General features: G+C 33.5%; 2 long non-coding RNA genes across 2 annotated transcripts; both read left to right on the top strand.

Moving 5' to 3' along the window:
* Positions 1–5,968: 5,968 nt before the first annotated feature.
* LOC110883211 lies at positions 5,969–7,685 on the top strand. The gene is made up of 2 exons (XR_002560403.2): positions 5,969–6,099; positions 7,496–7,685. It is a non-coding gene; the product is annotated as an uncharacterized LOC110883211 (long non-coding RNA).
* Positions 7,686–13,651: 5,966 nt separating this feature from the next.
* On the top strand, positions 13,652–15,364 carry LOC110883210. The gene is made up of 2 exons (XR_002560402.2): positions 13,652–13,782; positions 15,175–15,364. It is a non-coding gene; the product is annotated as an uncharacterized LOC110883210 (long non-coding RNA).
* The last annotated feature ends 446 nt before the right edge of the window (positions 15,365–15,810 follow it).

The following is a 15,810-nucleotide window of genomic DNA, read 5'->3' as shown; positions in this document are numbered from 1 at the left end:
CTCTGATATTTTTCCTAACTCATGGTTCTGATGAAATTTCCGCTGCAATGTTTTCAAAAATAACCACCGGTACCACTTGGCTGCTCGCGGCTCTCGATTCCGTCCAGGTGGGGTCGGGGGTCGTGACATGCGAGAACCGCGAGAACCAATGTAATGTGAACACAACCAAAGATACCTAAAAAAATCTAAAAAACACATATTTTTTTAAAATATTTTTACGGTAAAATCGCTACTTTTCGTTATTAAAAGAAAATTAATAAAATTATTTTTTTTGGCTATTAAAAGTAGCGATTTTACCATAAAAAATATTAAATTTTTTTGTGTGTATTTTCGATTTTTTAAGTTTTTTTTAGGTTTTTTTGGGGTTTAGTTTTTAACATTTAGCTTGGGTTGGGGGGGGGGGGGGTTAGGTCTTTTATTAGGTTTTTTTTTTATTTTTTTTGGGGGGGGGGGGATTAGGTTTTTTTTTGTTTAGGTTTTTGGTGGTGTAGTGGGTTTATTTTGTTGTGTTCACATTGGTTCTCGCGGTTCTCGCAATAAAGGTGATTCTCGCATGAACCCTACCCTATATGTGTGTGTGTGTGAGTGTGTATATAGGTACGGGATCAGGAGAAAACGCCCTAAAGTGTGTGAACGGTGAGAATGGATCATGTTTGAACACATGGCGCACGATATAATTAGGTCGTAGGGGCTTTTTGTCATTTTATCTTTCGCTTTTCCAATTCGTTGTCATAATACTGCTTCATTTTTTGCGTTTAAGATTTTTTGGCGTTAACCAAATTCAATAATTACCTGGCGTTTTACTGGTCTCATTGTATTAATCTTTTTGTTTCAATTATATAATATTTTGGCGTTTATGGCGTTTCCAAATCGTCGGCCATTGGAACCCCAAGGGCCAAAATATCTCTCTGAATGGCTTCATCCATACTAAGTAAGACAGGACTTTTTAGGATGATGACCCATTGTTTGTTCTTAGATTCAATGGCGTTTAGACAAGATGGCCCATTGTTCTATTATTGTTTATATATTTTTTGGCATTTGTGGTATCTTGGCGTTTTACAAGCATTTTTTAAGAGAAATAATGTGTTTTTCATAGCGGAAAATTATATTACAACCACAGGGGAAAAAATAGAAGCGAAAAAAATAAATTAAAAATCCTAATCGGACCTCTCTTCACAATCTTCACTGTCATCAGTCTCTTTATTCTTTAATACTACAAGCACTATCACCAAATATATGTCGTTTTGTTTTTTGTCTGATTATTTGTTTGTTCGTTTTGTTGAAGTGGTTTTGTGGATGTTGGGGACATAGATCGATGCCGTGTGAGTGGGTTTTTTCGCTTTGATCTTCAACTTTATCTTCATCTTTATAATCATTCCACTCTTCAGTGTCATTGATCTCTTCTCCTCATCTAAGCCTTCTTCAAGAACAAAGAACACAAAATGACATATGACTGTTATCAGTCTCTTTTTCTTGAAGATTTGTCCATCTCATGTAGCAAAATCTTACTGAGTTACTCCCCTCACCTAACAATCCATTCAGTGAAACTTCACACAGAACAATACTGAATATCCAAGAAAGCATGTTAGCCATTTTTGTTTTTTTTTTTTTTAATTTTTGGCATTTTACAGTGAGTGGTATTTAAGAACATTGGCGTTTGTTTTTTTGGTGTGATCCAATGGAAGTTGCTAAGAGGTGTCATTTTATTGGATGTCTTTGGCGCGTAGTTTAGGTGTGATATTATTATAATAAAGTATTCGTCGTTTCAGTTACTGTTTGTAATTACTGTTTTTGCTAAGCTTTATCTCTGAAGTCTGTAACATGTCCCATCTTTCAAGTTTGGCGTTTTATATTTTAATACAATAAATGTTATTAATAATAAAGTTTCCGTCGCTTTCAGTTTACTCTTTTGTAGCTACAGTTTGTGCCAACATCATCTGTTTATCGTTTCAGTTTACTCTTTGTCGTTACTGTTTCTAGTTACCTTTTTGAAATTTTAGCGTTTTGTATTTTTAATGAGGTTTTATATAAAAAGGGCACTTTGTTCTATTTCTCTTGTACCTTGTTTTTTATACTTTTTTTTTGCATTTTTTATAATATTTGTCCAAAGTAATTTTATTATAGTTTGGGAGTTTTGGGCGTTTATGGCATGATGGCGTTTTCACAAGCATTTGTCTGTGTGGCGTTTTTATTATATATGGCATTGTTATTATATAACAATCAACTGAAAAAGAAAATTAAAAAAATAGAAACAATTGATCTTCCAAATCTTCACTGTCACCAGTCTCTTTCTTCTTTTGAAACATCTTCACTGGCGGTTTGACTTTGGTATGATTCATTTTGTTTTTTTGTTGTTGAAATAATTTTTTTGTCGCCGTTTGGAAGCACATATGACATGAGTTTTTTGTTTGAAGTTCATCTTTATCTTCAACTCACTCATCAGTGTCATCCGTCTCTTCATGCCATTCAAATATTCATCAAGAATAAAGCATAGAAAATGACATAAGTCTGACATCAACCTTTTTTTCTTGAAGCAAAATGTTACTGAGTTACACCTCTCAGCTAACAATCCATTCGGCGAAACTTCGTGTAGAACAAGAACGCCACTAAATTGAATATCCAAGGAACGATGTTTGCCATTTTTGATTTTTTGACTTTTTGGCATTTTACCGAGAAAAAGAGCGCCACTGAATAAAAGTACCTTAATCCTCTAAATTTGGTCAAGCTAAACTCAATAATGTTTTGCTATATGAGATGGACAACATTGTTAATCCTCAGTTAAGAAAGATGTCTAATATGTTTTGGTGTTTATAATATGTTTTGGCGTTTATAAATTGGATGGAAGTCGAGGATAAAGTCAATAAGATTTTACTCAATGAGATGGACAATATCCTCACTTAAAGATTTTGTTCATCACATTGAGTGAAACCTTACCGACAACCAAGCTGAATTTCAAAGAAACGTTTGTCTTTGGAATCTTTGATGTTTGGGTTTTTTGGCGTTTCTAAGATGAATGGTATATTAAATATGGCATTTTGGGTTGGCTGTGTTTAATGGAAGGTCTGAGATGTTGTATATATATGATGTTTTTGGCGGTTGTTTTAGGTGGGATTTTATTATAATAAATGCTAGTAATTAAGTCCCGTCATTTCAGTTACTATTTGTTCAGCTTTATCATTTAAAAACAAAGTTTGGCGTTTTATATCTAATGACGTTTAGATTAGGAATGATGTTTGCTTTGTATTTTAAGGTGGGAAGTTAATGGCGTTTTATTCATGATTTGGCTTTTTCGGTAGAGAAGTCAAAAGACCCTTTTACCCTTAGTGAAGCGCGTCCCACATAATAAAATTGATGTTATTTACGAAAACGCCACCGCACAATCTAGTCCATGGATTGTTTTGATCTGACGATCCATAACCGTTCTCACACTTTTCACCGTTCTCTCTAAATACTGACCCTATATATATATATATATATATATATATATATATATATATATAGGGGAAGGTTCATTTGAGAAGAAATTTAATGTGAGAAGAAAAAGAAGAAAGGACATATTAGTAAAATACTATTTCATTTATAACTCATATCATTAATTTTTCTCTCTTTAATTAATTAGTCAACTAATCATTAATTATCCTACATATAATCTACAAAACCTACACATATCAAAATTTTCCTACATATACCCTACACATTATAGAATTTTATCCTACACAGTCGAAATTTATCCTCCATACCTCGAAATATATCCTACACAACTCGTAATTTATCCTACACAACTAGTAATTTATTCTACACTTTAAATTAAGTTGTTTTTTTTTTGTTTGGAAAAAGTATATATTTTGAAAAGAAGTTACAAATTTAATTTAGTTAGTTATTATAGGGGAAGCATACAAATTAATGATTTATGTAAGTTTACCAATATACCCTTATATTAAAATTAAATGCAAATATTAAATGAAGTAAAATGAATCATTCTTATTGGTTTAAACTTCTTCTTTTTTCTTCTTACAAAAAAATTCTTCTCATTTGAACCCTTCACTATATATATATATATATATATATATAGGGGATCGCTAAAATGAGAACCACCTTGAGTTGTAAAAACCGTGAGAACTACACCGTACGGGGCGAGGTGGACCAATTTTTTTTCGTAAACGTAGATGTGTGTATTATAAACACATTTGTAAAAAAAAAAATTCAAAAAAAAATGTCGTGTGTGTAGTTTTGAGCACTACAAGTTTGTGTTTACGGGTACCGTAAATCTTACCGGAAAATTTACGGTACCCGTAAACACAAACTTGTGGTGCTCAAAACTATACACACTGCAATTTTTTTTTTGAATTTTTTTTTTACAAATGTGTTTATAATATACGCATCTACGTTTATGAAAAAAAATTTGGTCCAACTCGCCCCGGATCAAGTAGTTCTCACGGTTCTTACAACTGGAGGTGGTTCTTATTTTAGCGCAATTATATATATATATAGGGTCAGGATTTAGAGGAAACGGTGAAAAGTGTGAGAACGATTTTGGTGGTGACATGTGGCATTGATGTTAAATTACACTAAGGGGTAATATTGTCAAAAAAAAACCCACTCACATGAATTGGGTGTTCAAATAAAACGCCATAAAACACCCAATTCAGAAAAACGCCATGAAAATACCCAGTTAAAAACGCCATAAAACACCCAGTTCAGAAAAACGCCATGAAAAAACCCAATTGAAAACGCCATAAAACACTCAGTTCAGAAAAATGCCATGAAAATACCTAGTTAAAACGCCATAAAAACACCTAGTTTAGAAAAACACCATAAAAATAACTAGTCTAAAACGCCATATAACACTCAGTTCAGAAAAACGCCATAAAACCCAGTTAATATTTTTTCGAAAAGTATATCAATAGTATGCTCGTTGGAAAGAAAAAAAACGTTGAGTTTATGGTGTAATTTTTTTCGAAAAATAATCACGTATAAAAAATTTATTGTCGTTTAAATATGATGGGGGAAAATGGCATGTGATTATCATGTGCACCTTTGTTTGGATCTTCCTATTTTCCCCTCCTGCTAGTTCCAAGGCCCCTATTATTTACAAAAATGCCACCGCATCAATCGCAGCCACAAACCACTAAGATCTTGTGGCCGAGAATCGTTCTCACCGTTCTCACACTTTGAGGCGTTCTCTCCTGATCTTGTTCCTATATATATATATATATATATATATAGGGTAGGGTTTATGCGAGAACCACATTATTGCGAGAACCGCGAGAACCAATATGAACAGGGGCAATTTTGTAAATACATAACATTATTGCGAGAACCGCGAGAACCAATATGAATTACTTAGACGGGCCTAGTGACCGTATATTAATTAAATTATAAAAATACATTATATTTGAACCTACTCTATTTTAATGAAACTTGGTTCAAAATGTAGATATAAATATTCTCGTTCTAATAACATATTTCTTATTTTATAGAACGTCATATTTTAGGAATTATACGTACCAAAGAAGTAAAGTAATAACAATAATAATAATAACAATAATAATAATATAATAATAGTTACATATGAAATTGACAGAAGTGTCATGTCTCATTTTCAAAGTTGTGTTTCCTTTATATTTTTATATATAATAAACGAATAATAAACATATAAGTGAAATGTATGTATGTATGTATGATATAATTTAGATAAGACACATATACACAGGTGGCTACTTCAAATGACTACAACTCAAAATATTAAATTAATATACATATGCTACGTGTAAAATTATAAGATAGATGGCAGTAGATAGTAGGCACCAAGAGGTAAGCTTTCACTATAAATTAAAGCTCATGTTCGAACAATTGTTCTGCGCAAACCTCATTCCTCCCTCTCGATTTCACTCTCTACATATATATATATATATATATATATATATATATATATATTTTCTTTAGTAATAATAATAGTAATAAAGCTCTGCTCGTTTTAAGTGTTTTAACTCCCGATCACCGCTACCCTTTCCGATTGATCTGAGCCTCATAACGTATGTCAGGGCTCTGCCCGACTAAGTTGTTGCGATTCGGTCTCGGGACAAGGTTAAGTTAGAGGTACTGTACTTAACACGAGTGCATTATATATTTTTAATATCTCAAAAGTTATACCCAAAATTTATAACAGGAGATTTTCTAGTTGCACCCTAAAGTTACAAAGTGGGTCCATTCTCTTTTCTCACCATTTTATTCCTTTTTATCCCAAACCATAACAACTCTCACCAAAACTACTATTTATTATTTTATTTTCCCAATAGGAAACCCAAATTCAGACACCCAAGTAATCCTGCACAACTCCTAAAATTTTCATAACAATCAGAATCAGGATCAGGGCCCCTAAAACTCGGGGGGGGGGGGGGGGCATTTCGCATTCGATATTATCTACACAATGCGTTGTCAAAAATGAATTTTCATAAAACGTTAACTCAGCAGGCCTAAGTAGGTGACGAAGCAAGCCTTGCCTACTTTGGATTCCCCCGCGACACGCGACAGATCCCGGGGATCCTGTCGTGACACGCGGGTGGGTCCAATTCAGGCTATAAATCCAGGGGCCTGGGACTTGCTCAGTTTGATTGTTTCGACGATAAATTTCAATTCGTACGTTGAGTTATCGTCTGTTTATTACATAACACACACATAGCACGAAACGCTGCTACGATACAGGGTAATAACTCGATCGCTGCTACGATTTAATATCCGATCGATTTAAACTATCCAATGGATGTTTAAGTGCTGCTCAAACCAGGGTTATACTTTGTCATTCGTCGTGATTCCGACAGGATGTTTGAGTGTCGCCCGAACTCGGGCTATACTCTGTCATTCGTTGCGAATCTGCTGGATGTTTAAGTATCGCACTTTGTCATTCGTTGTGAGGGTTTAATCTCGTGAGTTATCGTAAATGCTGTATTAGTTATTTACCTAGTTTCGTGTGCATTATTGTTTAAATTAGGTTATTATGCTTATCAATAGGCTAAACTTCACCCCATACACTTACAATCAAAGTAGATGCTAATTCTCAGAAGAGCTTGAATCAGGAGACTTGTTAAATCAATACTGCATGCTTATAATGCGAGTCATTCTCTTTTTATCAACTGTTTTACAATACCTCAAATTATTTTCAAATGTTATAATTACAGGGAGTAAGTGGTAATCTTAATCAATGGCTAGTGGGGTATTGTGCACATTACTAATTTCTTACGGGGTTAGGCTAATAAGCCCTAACACAGGTTAGGCAAATAAGCCCTAACAGTGATATATCATCACTAATTGGGTGACAGGACCTAATAGTGGTATGACCATCGTCACCAGGAGGTGACACGGCGCCATATAACAATAAGATAGAAACCATTGTAATCGCTCTTATGCTGTAATTTATAACTAGGTGTCATTTTATCAAAATGAATGATTCACTCAGTATTTCCCGCTGACAAAATCTTTTTAAAATGCATTTCAGGTAATTACAGTAGATTGGAGTAAGAATTGGATACGGCACCAACAAGACTTACAGAAGTGGCTCATTTTGTCAATTAAATTAAATTAAGAAAGTTGTGTTATGTAATCAAGTTTATCCCATATCAAAAGCTAACTTTGTAAAACATGGGTTTATCCCATCTATTTAATAAATAAAATCCGGTGTTTCTAAACTCTGATATTTTTCCTAACTCATGGTTCTGATGAAATTTCCGCTGCAATGTTTTCAAAAATAACCACCGGTACCACTTGGCTGCTCGCGGCTCTCGATTCCGTCCAGGTGGGGTCGGGGGTCGTGACATGCGAGAACCGCGAGAACCAATGTAATGTGAACACAACCAAAGATACCTAAAAAAATCTAAAAAACACATATTTTTTTAAAATATTTTTACGGTAAAATCGCTACTTTTCGTTATTAAAAGAAAATTAATAAAATTATTTTTTTTGGCTATTAAAAGTAGCGATTTTACCATAAAAAATATTAAATTTTTTTGTGTGTATTTTAGATTTTTTAAGTTTTTTTTAGGTTTTTTCGGGGTTTAGTTTTTAACATTTAGCTTGGGTTGGGGGGGGGGGGTTAGGTCTTTTATTAGGTTTTTTTTTTATTTTTTTTTGGGGGGGGGGATTAGGTTTTTTTTTTGTTTAGGTTTTTGGTGGTGTAGTGGGTTTATTTTGTTGTGTTCACATTGGTTCTCGCGGTTCTCGCAATAAAGGTGATTCTCGCATGAACCCTACCCTATATGTGTGTGTGTGTGTGAGTGTGTATATAGGTACGGGATCAGGAGAAAACGCCCTAAAGTGTGTGAACGGTGAGAATGGATCATGTTTGAACACATGGCGCACGATATAATTAGGTCGTAGGGGCTTTTTTGTCATTTTATCTTTCGCTTTTCCAATTCGTTGTCATAATACTGCTTCATTTTTTGCGTTTAAGATTTTTTGGCGTTAACCAAATTCAATAATTACCTGGCGTTTTACTGGTCTCATTGTATTAATCTTTTTGTTTCAATTATATAATATTTTGGCGTTTATGGCGTTTCCAAATCGTCGGCCATTGGAACCCCAAGGGCCAAAATATCTCTCTGAATGGCTTCATCCATACTAAGTAAGACAGGACTTTTTAGGATGATGACCCATTGTTTGTTCTTAGATTCAATGGCGTTTAGACAAGATGGCCCATTGTTCTATTATTGTTTATATATTTTTTGGCATTTGTGGTATCTTGGCGTTTTACAAGCATTTTTTAAGAGAAATAATGTGTTTTTCATAGCGGAAAATTATATTACAACCACAGGGGAAAAAATAGAAGCGAAAAAAATAAATTAAAAATCCTAATCGGACCTCTCTTCACAATCTTCACTGTCATCAGTCTCTTTATTCTTTAATACTACAAGCACTATCACCAAATATATGTCGTTTTGTTTTTTGTCTGATTATTTGTTTGTTCGTTTTGTTGAAGTGGTTTTGTGGATGTTGGGGACATAGATCGATGCCGTGTGAGTGGGTTTTTTCGCTTTGATCTTCAACTTTATCTTCATCTTTATAATCATTCCACTCTTCAGTGTCATTGATCTCTTCTCCTCATCTAAGCCTTCTTCAAGAACAAAGAACACAAAATGACATATGACTGTTATCAGTCTCTTTTTCTTGAAGATTTGTCCATCTCATGTAGCAAAATCTTACTGAGTTACTCCCCTCACCTAACAATCCATTCAGTGAAACTTCACACAGAACAATACTGAATATCCAAGAAAGCATGTTAGCCATTTTTGTTTTTTTTTTTTTTAATTTTTGGCATTTTACAGTGAGTGGTATTTAAGAACATTGGCGTTTGTTTTTTTGGTGTGATCCAATGGAAGTTGCTAAGAGGTGTCATTTTATTGGATGTCTTTGGCGCGTAGTTTAGGTGTGATATTATTATAATAAAGTATTCGTCGTTTCAGTTACTGTTTGTAATTACTGTTTTTGCTAAGCTTTATCTCTGAAGTCTGTAACATGTCCCATCTTTCAAGTTTGGCGTTTTATATTTTAATACAATAAATGTTATTAATAATAAAGTTTCCGTCGCTTTCAGTTTACTCTTTTGTAGCTACAGTTTGTGCCAACATCATCTGTTTATCGTTTCAGTTTACTCTTTGTCGTTACTGTTTCTAGTTACCTTTTTGAAATTTTAGCGTTTTGTATTTTTAATGAGGTTTTATATAAAAAGGGCACTTTGTTCTATTTCTCTTGTACCTTGTTTTTTATACTTTTTTTTTGCATTTTTTATAATATTTGTCCAAAGTAATTTTATTATAGTTTGGGAGTTTTGGGCGTTTATGGCATGATGGCGTTTTCACAAGCATTTGTCTGTGTGGCGTTTTTATTATATATGGCATTGTTATTATATAACAATCAACTGAAAAAGAAAATTAAAAAAAATAGAAACAATTGATCTTCCAAATCTTCACTGTCACCAGTCTCTTTCTTCTTTTGAAACATCTTCACTGGCGGTTTGACTTTGGTATGATTCATTTTGTTTTTTTGTTGTTGAAATAATTTTTTTGTCGCCGTTTGGAAGCACATATGACATGAGTTTTTTGTTTGAAGTTCATCTTTATCTTCAACTCACTCATCAGTGTCATCCGTCTCTTCATGCCATTCAAATATTCATCAAGAATAAAGCATAGAAAATGACATAAGTCTGACATCAACCTTTTTTTCTTGAAGCAAAATGTTATTGAGTTACACCTCTCAGCTAACAATCCATTCGGCGAAACTTCGTGTAGAACAAGAACGCCACTAAATTGAATATCCAAGGAACGATGTTTGCCATTTTTGATTTTTTGACTTTTTGGCATTTTACCGAGAAAAAGAGCGCCACTGAATAAAAGTACCTTAATCCTCTAAATTTGGTCAAGCTAAACTCAATAATGTTTTGCTATATGAGATGGACAACATTGTTAATCCTCAGTTAAGAAAGATGTCTAATATGTTTTGGTGTTTATAATATGTTTTGGCGTTTATAAATTGGATGGAAGTCGAGGATAAAGTCAAAAAGATTTTACTCAATGAGATGGACAATATCCTCACTTAAAGATTTTGTTCATCACATTGAGTGAAACCTTACCGACAACCAAGCTGAATTTCAAAGAAACGTTTGTCTTTGGAATCTTTGATGTTTGGGTTTTTTGGCGTTTCTAAGATGAATGGTATATTAAATATGGCATTTTGGGTTGGCTGTGTTTAATGGAAGGTCTGAGATGTTGTATATATATGATGTTTTTGGCGGTTGTTTTAGGTGGGATTTTATTATAATAAATGCTAGTAATTAAGTCCCGTCATTTCAGTTACTATTTGTTCAGCTTTATCATTTAAAAACAAAGTTTGGCGTTTTATATCTAATGACGTTTAGATTAGGAATGATGTTTGCTTTGTATTTTAAGGTGGGAAGTTAATGGCGTTTTATTCATGATTTGGCTTTTTCGGTAGAGAAGTCAAAAGACCCTTTTACCCTTAGTGAAGCGCGTCCCACATAATAAAATTGATGTTATTTACGAAAACGCCACCGCACAATCTAGTCCATGGATTGTTTTGATCTGACGATCCATAACCGTTCTCACACTTTTCACCGTTCTCTCTAAATACTGACCCTATATATATATATATATATATATATATATATATATATATATATATATATATATAGGGGAAGGTTCATTTGAGAAGAAATTTAATGTGAGAAGAAAAAGAAGAAAGGACATATTAGTAAAATACTATTTCATTTATAACTCATATCATTAATTTTTCTCTCTTTAATTAATTAGTCAACTAATCATTAATTATCCTACATATAATCTACAAAACCTACACATATCAAAATTTTCCTACATATACCCTACACATTATAGAATTTTATCCTACACAGTCGAAATTTATCCTCCATACCTCGAAATATATCCTACACAACTCGTAATTTATCCTACACAACTAGTAATTTATTCTACACTTTAAATTAAGTTGTTTTTTTTTGTTTGGAAAAAGTATATATTTTGAAAAGAAGTTACAAATTTAATTTAGTTGGTTATTATAGGGGAAGCATACAAATTAATGATTTATGTAAGTTTACCAATATACCCTTATATTAAAATTAAATGCAAATATTAAATGAAGTAAAATGAATCATTCTTATTGGTTTAAACTTCTTCTTTTTTCTTCTTACAAAAAAATTCTTCTCATTTGAACCCTTCACTATATATATATATATATATATAGGGGATCGCTAAAATGAGAACCACCTTGAGTTGTAAAAACCGTGAGAACTACACCGTACGGGGCGAGGTGGACCAATTTTTTTTCGTAAACGTAGATGTGTGTATTATAAACACATTTGTAAAAAAAAATTCAAAAAAAAATGTCGTGTGTGTAGTTTTGAGCACTACAAGTTTGTGTTTACGGGTACCGTAAATCTTACCGGAAAATTTACGGTACCCGTAAACACAAACTTGTGGTGCTCAAAACTATACACACTGCAATTTTTTTTTTGAATTTTTTTTTTTACAAATGTGTTTATAATATACGCATCTACGTTTATGAAAAAAATTTTGGTCCAACTCGCCCCGGATCAAGTAGTTCTCACGGTTCTTACAACTGGAGGTGGTTCTTATTTTAGCGCAATTATATATATATATAGGGTCAGGATTTAGAGGAAACGGTGAAAAGTGTGAGAACGATTTTGGTGGTGACATGTGGCATTGATGTTAAATTACACTAAGGGGTAATATTGTCAAAAAAAAAACCCACTCACATGAATTGGGTGTTCAAATAAAACGCCATAAAACACCCAATTCAGAAAAACGCCATGAAAATACCCAGTTAAAAACGCCATAAAACACCCAGTTCAGAAAAACGCCATGAAAAAACCCAATTGAAAACGCCATAAAACACTCAGTTCAGAAAAATGCCATGAAAATACCTAGTTAAAACGCCATAAAAACACCTAGTTTAGAAAAACACCATAAAAATAACTAGTCTAAAACGCCATATAACACTCAGTTCAGAAAAACGCCATAAAACCCAGTTAATATTTTTTCGAAAAGTATATCAATAGTATGCTCGTTGGAAAGAAAAAAAACGTTGAGTTTATGGTGTAATTTTTTTCGAAAAATAATCACGTATAAAAAATTTATTGTCGTTTAAATATGATGGGGGAAAATGGCATGTGATTATCATGTGCACCTTTGTTTGGATCTTCCTATTTTCCCCTCCTGCTAGTTCCAAGGCCCCTATTATTTACAAAAATGCCACCGCATCAATCGCAGCCACAAACCACTAAGATCTTGTGGCCGAGAATCGTTCTCACCGTTCTCACACTTTGAGGCGTTCTCTCCTGATCTTGTTCCTATATATATATATATATATATAGGGTAGGGTTTATGCGAGAACCACATTATTGCGAGAACCGCGAGAACCAATATGAACAGGGGCAATTTTGTAAATACATAACATTATTGCGAGAACCGCGAGAACCACTATGAATTACTTAGACGGGCCTAGTGACCGTATATTAATTAAATTATAAAAATACATTATATTTGAACCTACTCTATTTTAATGAAACTTGGTTCAAAATGTAGATATAAATATTCTCGTTCTAATAACATATTTCTTATTTTATAGAACGTCATATTTTAGGAATTATACGTACCAAAGAAGTAAAGTAATAACAATAATAATAATAACAATAATAATAATATAATAATAGTTACATATGAAATTGACAGAAGTGTCATGTCTCATTTTCAAAGTTGTGTTTCCTTTATATTTTTATATATAATAAACGAATAATAAACATATAAGTGAAATGTATGTATGTATGTATGATATAATTTAGATAAGACACATATACACAGGTGGCTACTTCAAATGACTACAACTCAAAATATTAAATTAATATACATATGCTACGTGTAAAATTATAAGATAGATGGCAGTAGATAGTAGGCACCAAGAGGTAAGCTTTCACTATAAATTAAAGCTCATGTTCGAACAATTGTTCTGCGCAAACCTCATTCCTCCCTCTCGATTTCACTCTCTACATATATATATATATATATATATATATATATATTTCTTTAGTAATAATAATAGTAATAAAGCTCTGCTCGTTTTAAGTGTTTTAACTCCCGATCACCGCTACCCTTTCCGATTGATCTGAGCCTCATAACGTATGTCAGGGCTCTGCCCGACTAAGTTGTTGCGATTCGGTCTCGGGACAAGGTTAAGTTAGAGGTACTGTACTTAACACGAGTGCATTATATATTTTTAATATCTCAAAAGTTATACCCAAAATTTATAACAGGAGATTTTCTAGTTGCACCCTAAAGTTACAAAGTGGGTCCATTCTCTTTTCTCACCATTTTATTCCTTTTTATCCCAAACCATAACAACTCTCACCAAAACTACTATTTATTATTTTATTTTCCCAATAGGAAACCCAAATTCAGACACCCAAGTAATCCTGCACAACTCCTAAAATTTTCATAACAATCAGAATCAGGATCAGGGCCCCTAAAACTCGGGGGGGGGGGGCATTTCGCATTCGATATTATCTACACAATGCGTTGTCAAAAATGAATTTTCATAAAACGTTAACTCAGCAGGCCTAAGTAGGTGACGAAGCAAGCCTTGCCTACTTTGGATTCCCCCGCGACACGCGACAGATCCCGGGGATCCTGTCGTGACACGCGGGTGGGTCCAATTCAGGCTATAAATCCAGGGGCCTGGGACTTGCTCAGTTTGATTGTTTCGACGATAAATTTCAATTCGTACGTTGAGTTATCGTCTGTTTATTACATAACACACACATAGCACGAAACGCTGCTACGATACAGGGTAATAACTCGATCGCTGCTACGATTTAATATCCGATCGATTTAAACTATCCAATGGATGTTTAAGTGCTGCTCAAACCAGGGTTATACTTTGTCATTCGTCGTGATTCCGACAGGATGTTTGAGTGTCGCCCGAACTCGGGCTATACTCTGTCATTCGTTGCGAATCTGCTGGATGTTTAAGTATCGCACTTTGTCATTCGTTGTGAGGGTTTAATCTCGTGAGTTATCGTAAATGCTGTATTAGTTATTTACCTAGTTTCGTGTGCATTATTGTTTAAATTAGGTTATTATGCTTATCAATAGGCTAAACTTCACCCCATACACTTACAATCAAAGTAGATGCTAATTCTCAGAAGAGCTTGAATCAGGAGACTTGTTAAATCAATACTGCATGCTTATAATGCGAGTCATTCTCTTTTTATCAACTGTTTTACAATACCTCAAATTATTTTCAAATGTTATAATTACAGGGAGTAAGTGGTAATCTTAATCAATGGCTAGTGGGGTATTGTGCACATTACTAATTTCTTACGGGGTTAGGCTAATAAGCCCTAACACAGGTTAGGCAAATAAGCCCTAACAGTGATATATCATCACTAATTGGGTGACAGGACCTAATAGTGGTATGACCATCGTCACCAGGAGGTGACACGGCGCCATATAACAATAAGATAGAAACCATTGTAATCGCTCTTATGCTGTAATTTATAACTAGGTGTCATTTTATCAAAATGAATGATTCACTCAGTATTTCCCGCTGACAAAATCTTTTTAAAATGCATTTCAGGTAATTACAGTAGATTGGAGTAAGAATTGGATACGGCACCAACAAGACTTACAGAAGTGGCTCATTTTGTCAATTAAATTAAATTAAGAAAGTTGTGTTATGTAATCAAGTTTATCCCATATCAAAAGCTAACTTTGTAAAACATGGGTTTATCCCATCTATTTAATAAATAAAATCCGGTGTTTCTAAACTCTGATATTTTTCCTAACTCATGGTTCTGATGAAATTTCCGCTGCAATGTTTTCAAAAATAACCACCGGTACCACTTGGCTGCTCGCGGCTCTCGATTCCGTCCAGGTGGGGTCGGGGGTCGTGACATGCGAGAACCGCGAGAACCAATGTAATGTGAACACAACCAAAGATACCTAAAAAAATCTAAAAAACACATATTTTTTTAAAATATTTTTACGGTAAAATCGCTACTTTTCGTTATTAAAAGAAAATTAATAAAATTATTTTTTTTGGCTATTAAAAGTAGCGATTTTACCATAAAAATATTAAATTTTTTTGTGTGTATTTTAGATTTTTTAAGTTTTTTTTAGGTTTTTTCGGGGTTTAGTTTTTAACATTTAGCTTGGGTTGGGGGGGGGGGGTTAGGTCTTTTATTAGGTTTTTTTTTTATTTTTTTTTTTTGGG

This window comes from Helianthus annuus, chromosome 4, assembly GCF_002127325.2.
Source record: "Helianthus annuus cultivar XRQ/B chromosome 4, HanXRQr2.0-SUNRISE, whole genome shotgun sequence".
Classification (NCBI taxonomy): Eukaryota; Viridiplantae; Streptophyta; class Magnoliopsida; order Asterales; family Asteraceae; genus Helianthus; species Helianthus annuus.
The sequence above is the reverse complement of the archived record's forward strand: the minus strand, read 5'-3'. Positions and strand labels throughout refer to the sequence as shown.